Here is a 6,000-nt window from a genome sequence, read left to right on the forward strand (position 1 = left end):
ACAGGGAACTGAGGAAATGCCGGGGCTCTGGCCTGTCACACAATGTTGGCAGAGCCCCGGGCATCGACGGGCACACAACGCGGCACCGGACACACCCGCAGCAGCGGCCAGCAACCGCCGGACGCCCCCGATCACAGCCTAGGTAAGGCATGTCCGCTTTGTAAGACGCACCCCTGTTTTCCCCCCAAATTTTGGGGAAAAAAAGTGCGTCTTACAAAGCGGAAAATACGGTACTCACCTTCCGACGGCCCCCGGACTCTGTCCCGCCTCTCACCACGCTCCCGGCATCTTCCGGTTCCAGTAATAATTAGCGAGAAAGGCCGGAGATGACGTCACTCTTGCGAGAGCGTGACGTCATCAGCGGTGTTTTCCACAAAGCAATACTGGGACCGGAAGATGCCGGGAGCGTGGCGAGAGGAGGGACAGAGTCCGGGGGCCATCGGAAGGTGAGTATATCACTATTTTTTATTTTAACAGAGACTCTAAACTACCCGATGCGATAGAATCAGGCCACCATCTAGTATAATATATATTATGCATCTTTTATTTATATATATATACACACACATATATATATATATATTTTGGCATGGTAGGATTGAACAAAAGCCGCTAATTTAGTTGTCGGCTTCTGTAAAATCATTCCCTGACACATGGATTACATACAGTAAACCATTTCATGTTTTTTTGTATATGTCCCTGACTAATAATTAGATAATGATTTGTGAGTAAAATTTGGCACATCTAGTTGTTAAATTAAGGGGTTAATTAATTGGAAAAAATTGTGTGGGCTCCCGCGGTAAAAGCTGGAAATACATCAGCGAAGGTCTAATGAATCGGAAATAAAGGATTTGTTTTTATAAGTGGATGAACTGTTTATCTCCAAAGCAATAAAGTATTAGCGCCCCCCATTTCAGGAGAGTGTGCAGTAATCTGAATTCCTTAGGATTGAAAACAAAATGGAATTTATGATGTGGAGTGAATCCATGAAACCAGGGCTCGCGCCATGCCAACACATCTCCTGCAGGCGTGAATAAATGTATATTACAGCCATCAGTCAGGCACAGCTTAGATATATATCATGGCTCAGGTGTAATGGTTTTATGTAGTTTACCACAATCCTGTTTGCAGCTAGTCAGTTTTAAAAGAAGTTTTATAAATCCAGGGGTAGGTGGATCTTCCAGGTGTTAAGTTCTATAGAAAAGGACTTTCAATACCCAAAGTCATTTGAACAGTTTTGGGTGGAGGAGAATGTGCTCTAGAGGCAAAATGTTGATCACACGACTGTGATACAGCCGGACTACACCACCGATAAAGCAGCCACAGCCGGTGACTGAGAGGAATCTGTGACTTCTCTGCATTTAGTGGTTACTACTCACCTGGGTAGTCATATGTAGGAATCTCCTCTTTACACCGCACATCACCCTTCACATATGTCTCTGTAGTATTAATATGGGTCAGATCTTCACCCTGAAACAAATATTGTAAAAGTCACAGACAGATGGAGAAGTCACATCTATGATCAGCTCTAATCCTGCCATCTCCACCGTTCTCATTACACAAGTATAAAACATATAATACTGGGGGATAAAACAAGACTGAGCACAAGACCTTCACAGTCATCTACACATCATAGGGGAGATCTCATGACACCTTCTCTCCATCTACCTGATGATCCTGAGGAGCATTGGGATCTTCTTGTTTACAGTCCTGTGGAAGAAGAGGACGGGGACATCTCTCTGGCGTTGTCCTCATACTGAATAGATCTGGAGGAAACACATACAGGGACTGAATTCATTCTTTACATACAGATAATTATAGGCCGTGTGTATTTAGTCCTGTCTATTACCTGGTGATGTGAGGGGCTGGGGAACCTCCATCATGATGTCCTTGTACAGATCTCTGTGTCCTTCTAAATACTCCCACTCCTCCATGGAGAAATAGACAGCGACATCCTGACACCTTATAGGAACCTGACACATACAATGATACCATCATCCCCCGATCCCTTCAGCGTTACTGTGTAATGTCCCAGCATTCCCAGCAGTGTCACCTTTCCAGTCAGCAGCTCAATCATCTTGTAGATGAGTTCTAGGATCTTCTGGTCATTGATGTCCTGATGTATCAGGGGGTGAGGTGGAGGCCCCGTGATTGGGCTCAGGGTTCTTCCCCATCCCTCAGACACAGGGTCCTGACAGCGCTCACTAGATGTCTTCTTCACCACTGTGTAATCCTGGTTATGGAGAGACACATTAATAAATCTCACTACAGACATTTCCAGAGTCCTCACCTCTCCAGTTCTGTCCATCTGTTATTCCCATAGATAAGAATGATGTAATGTGACGTCATCAGAATCTCTCACCTCTCCAGTAAGCCAGAAGAGGATCTCTAGGGTGAGGTGTAATATTCTCTCCGCCATCTTGTCTCTGTCCATATCCATCTTTGATGGGTAATCAGGTAAATTCTGTTCTATAGAAGATCTTCACTGGGAGGATCGGATATTGTAGAGACCTGAATGAGAAGAAGATGAGCCGATGTAACATCATAAAATCCTGTGTAATAATACAATTACTGGAGATAATAAGGGAAACATATGAGGAGATTTATTATTCTACAGTATTTAGTTTTCTCCTTCACATTGTAAGAGGGTCACTGGTAATGTGCTGGAGGGGAGATATGTTTCACTGAGGTTGTCAGTGATATGAACTTGGAAATTTGCTCCAGCATGTTATGTGCTGAGAAGGGTTAATCAGCTATGACACAGCCAGGTTTATTGTGAACAGCTAAAGAGTTGGGAGGGACGGCTTAAGGCCGGAGTCACACTGGCGAGGAATACGGGCGAGTGACAGGCGCTAAAAGCACGCATTAGACACGGACAAATGATTCTCTATGGGGTCCCTCGCACCAGGCGTATATTTCTCATCCGTATCCTACGCTCCGTGCCAATCGCAGCATGCTGCGATTGTCAGCGTACTACGCACGTAGTACGCCAATGCAAGTCTATGGGTGCGCAAAAAATACAGATTACACACGGAACACACGTGTGACCTGCGAGCAATACGCAGGTCTTGTGGCAGGTGACAGGAAATGGGCCAATCCATCATCAGGAAGCCTAGACATGCAAATGAGCTCAAAAACCGCTCCAGACATCCAGGAAGTACGCCTCCACGGAGTACAGCAGCAGCATGGCATCCACATACATTAATGATGAGATGCTAATTGTGCTGGTGCAGGAGCGTCCCGAAATATGGGACCCACGCGATGCAAATTATGCTAACCGGACAAGAAAGGAGGCGTCATGGAGGCACATCTGTCATCAGATGTACCATGACTTTGGTGACAGACCACGTGATGAGCAGCATAAAATTCGTAATTGCAACCATAAAAACATTATTAACGTTAGAGCGCGCAAAAAAAATGAATCTAGAATCAGCACCCCCCCTTCCTGTGCATGTACTTTTATTAGCCTCATGAGGCCGTTACATTTGGATGTGACACGTGGCTTCACACAGCCATAATTTGGGGTTAGGCCACAAGCTCCTCATCCTCCTAGCCAAAAAAATTAGTTTAAGTGTAGCTAATGAGACCCTGTGTATCTGTCCAATTACATATGCCACCATGGGTAGAAAGCACACCCCAGAAGGCCCCATGCCTAGACTACTGTTAGAAAATGTGACCTCTCAAATATGTGAATTTGACAATATTTCATGTCACATTGCAGTGGAAGATGTGATGAAACGCTGGCGAAGCATCCGGGACCAGTTCCGCCGGGAACGCCAGCAGCGGTCCAGGAGTGGGGATGCTGGATATGTCAAAAGAAAGTACATATACTATGACCGGCTGAACTTCCTCACCCCAATTCTGGATCTGAGACCGTAAGTACATACCTCACACCACATTACACAAATACTTTACAGGGACAAAAATATTGATGTATTTTTGGCTCTGTTCTATTTCATAACAGAACTCAATCCAACCTTACGGATCAAGGAACGGCCTCAGAGGCAGAGCCCATTATAGATCCTGTAGGGGATGTGGTGGCTGGCCCATCTTCTCCCCCTACAAGAAGGATGGCTGAAGATGAGGCATCACAAGACAACACAATGGCTGGCCTAAACACAACACCACCAGGACGGTCTGCTGCTGCCACATCACCCATCCTGGAAGAGCCGGGCAACTTGAGCAGCAGCCCAACTGCCCAGATCAGGTCCTCCCCACAGGCTGCTCTATCATCACGGCGAACAAGAAGGCACCAGGTCACTATTCAAGAGAGCAGGACCAATGTGGACACAGGGGTGCTCAATCATTTGTCTAGAGTAACTACAGATTATGGGGAGGAGGCCTATGCAAGTAGCCTCACCCTTTATCTCCGTGCCCTTACCCGTGAGGTCCAGCTCCATATTAGGGGATGTATTCAGATCCTGCTTGATGCAAGCACCCCCCCAATACCCCATATGAGGTTTTTGAATTTCTGGAGAGGTGGCAGCTCTCACCATGAAATTTAATGCGCATGAGACCATCCACACAGATGCTTGCTCAAGCAGGGTCCGAACAGCCCCTAGTACGTGGGCCAGCACCTCAACCCTTTCCTCCCCCTACCCAACCTTCTATTCCGCAGCCCCAAATGTCATCCTCAAGCCAACCCCACCAATGTGGCCACTTGTACCCACCCAGTGTTGGAGGCTGGTCCCAACCTGGTTGGGGACGATCTGGCTATGAGCCACGTGCCTACCAGACCCAACAAGAAGCCCCTCACCATCATCATTACTCTGGCCAGTATCCCCAACAGTCCCAGGAGGCAGGACAATTCCAGCATCATGGGCAACAGTATGGCCCCACACAGGGCGATGTTGGCCACAATGTTCAGCAGCACCCACAGGCTGTTCTTCCACGTTCCCCTTCCCCAACATATGAGGATTTATGATTCTGATGGTTGGAGATGTCCAGTGAGATGTAACTGGTGCTCCTAATATAAATGAAAAAACAGGTGTTCTCCTTCACCAACATTTACAACATAATTTAACATTCACATTTTTAAACAATGTTTTCCAAACATATGAAACAATCCATCATGACAGGCAACGCTACCTCACGCCTTTCAGACAGATATTACATGTGTGTACAAAAGAGAATATTTAAACGCGCTATACTGTAAAATGAAAGGATGAAAATACACTACTCACTTGCTAACGCCTAGGAAAGGCGTGCTGGCCTTAGTGAAGTAGTCACCTTTTTTGCTAGCAATCTCTCATAACTAAATTCCAGGCGACCAGCATTCAGAATATCACGCTCTCTATGTCTTAACAAGTGAGTTTTGCATTTTCATCCTTTCCAGTATAGCATGCTTAAATATTCTCTGTTCTACAGACAGGTAATATCTGTGTGAAAGCCGTGAGGTAGCCTTGCCTGTCATGGTGGAATCTTTCTATGATTGGATAACATTATGAGGAAATGTGAGTGTTATCTTGTAGCCTTTATTTTGGTGATGGAGCTTACCTTTTGTTGGCAAATCTAGTTTAATCTAGTCATGCAGCAATATTGTTATTGCCTAACCTTTGTTGTTGTTTTGTTATGTTATGTTAATTTGACAAAAAGTTAAAGAAGGCACAAAGGGTCATTTTGCCCATTGCCAAAATTTTCTTAGGGCAATATTATGTTTGCCTTTAAGCAAAAAAAAAAAAAAAAGGCGAAACTAAAAATTTGTCTACTCTAGTTAACGTCTCTGTGTGATTTTTCACAATCCCCCACAACATACTAACAGACACAAACCAATGCAATGAAACAGTCATAGAATCATAAGGGCTTGAGTAATATATATTTAGACACAATTAAAGAAACAAATTATAACATAGACACAGCATGCTCTTGCCAAGAAGTTGCCCCCTCAGGTGAGATAAAGTAATTAGTGAAAATATCACGCACTTTTAGGCCAGAGAACGGTCTACGTTGAGGGTTCATAGGTGGTCTCACCCTGCGCAAATTGTCCGGCCTACGCACAAC

At 45.1% G+C, this 6,000-nt stretch overlaps 1 long non-coding RNA gene and 1 pseudogene across 1 annotated transcript in view; one reads left to right on the forward strand and one right to left on the reverse strand.

Moving 5' to 3' along the window:
* Window positions 1-2,890, reverse strand: part of LOC141059250 (uncharacterized) — a 57,024-nt pseudogene extending 54,134 nt beyond the window's left edge.
* Window positions 1-5,712, forward strand: part of LOC141059271 (uncharacterized) — a 72,096-nt gene extending 66,384 nt beyond the window's left edge. The window contains exons 2-3 of the long non-coding RNA XR_012222406.1: window positions 3,722-3,875; window positions 3,965-5,712. This is a non-coding gene — a long non-coding RNA (uncharacterized lncRNA). The remainder of the gene's footprint in view (window positions 1-3,721; window positions 3,876-3,964) is intronic.
* Window positions 5,713-6,000: the final 288 nt, after the last annotated feature.

Source organism: Dendrobates tinctorius, unplaced genomic scaffold (genome assembly GCF_039654945.1).
Source record: "Dendrobates tinctorius isolate UK_male_01 unplaced genomic scaffold, ASM3965494v1 ptg000226l, whole genome shotgun sequence".
NCBI lineage: Eukaryota > Metazoa > Chordata > Amphibia > Anura > Dendrobatidae > Dendrobates > Dendrobates tinctorius.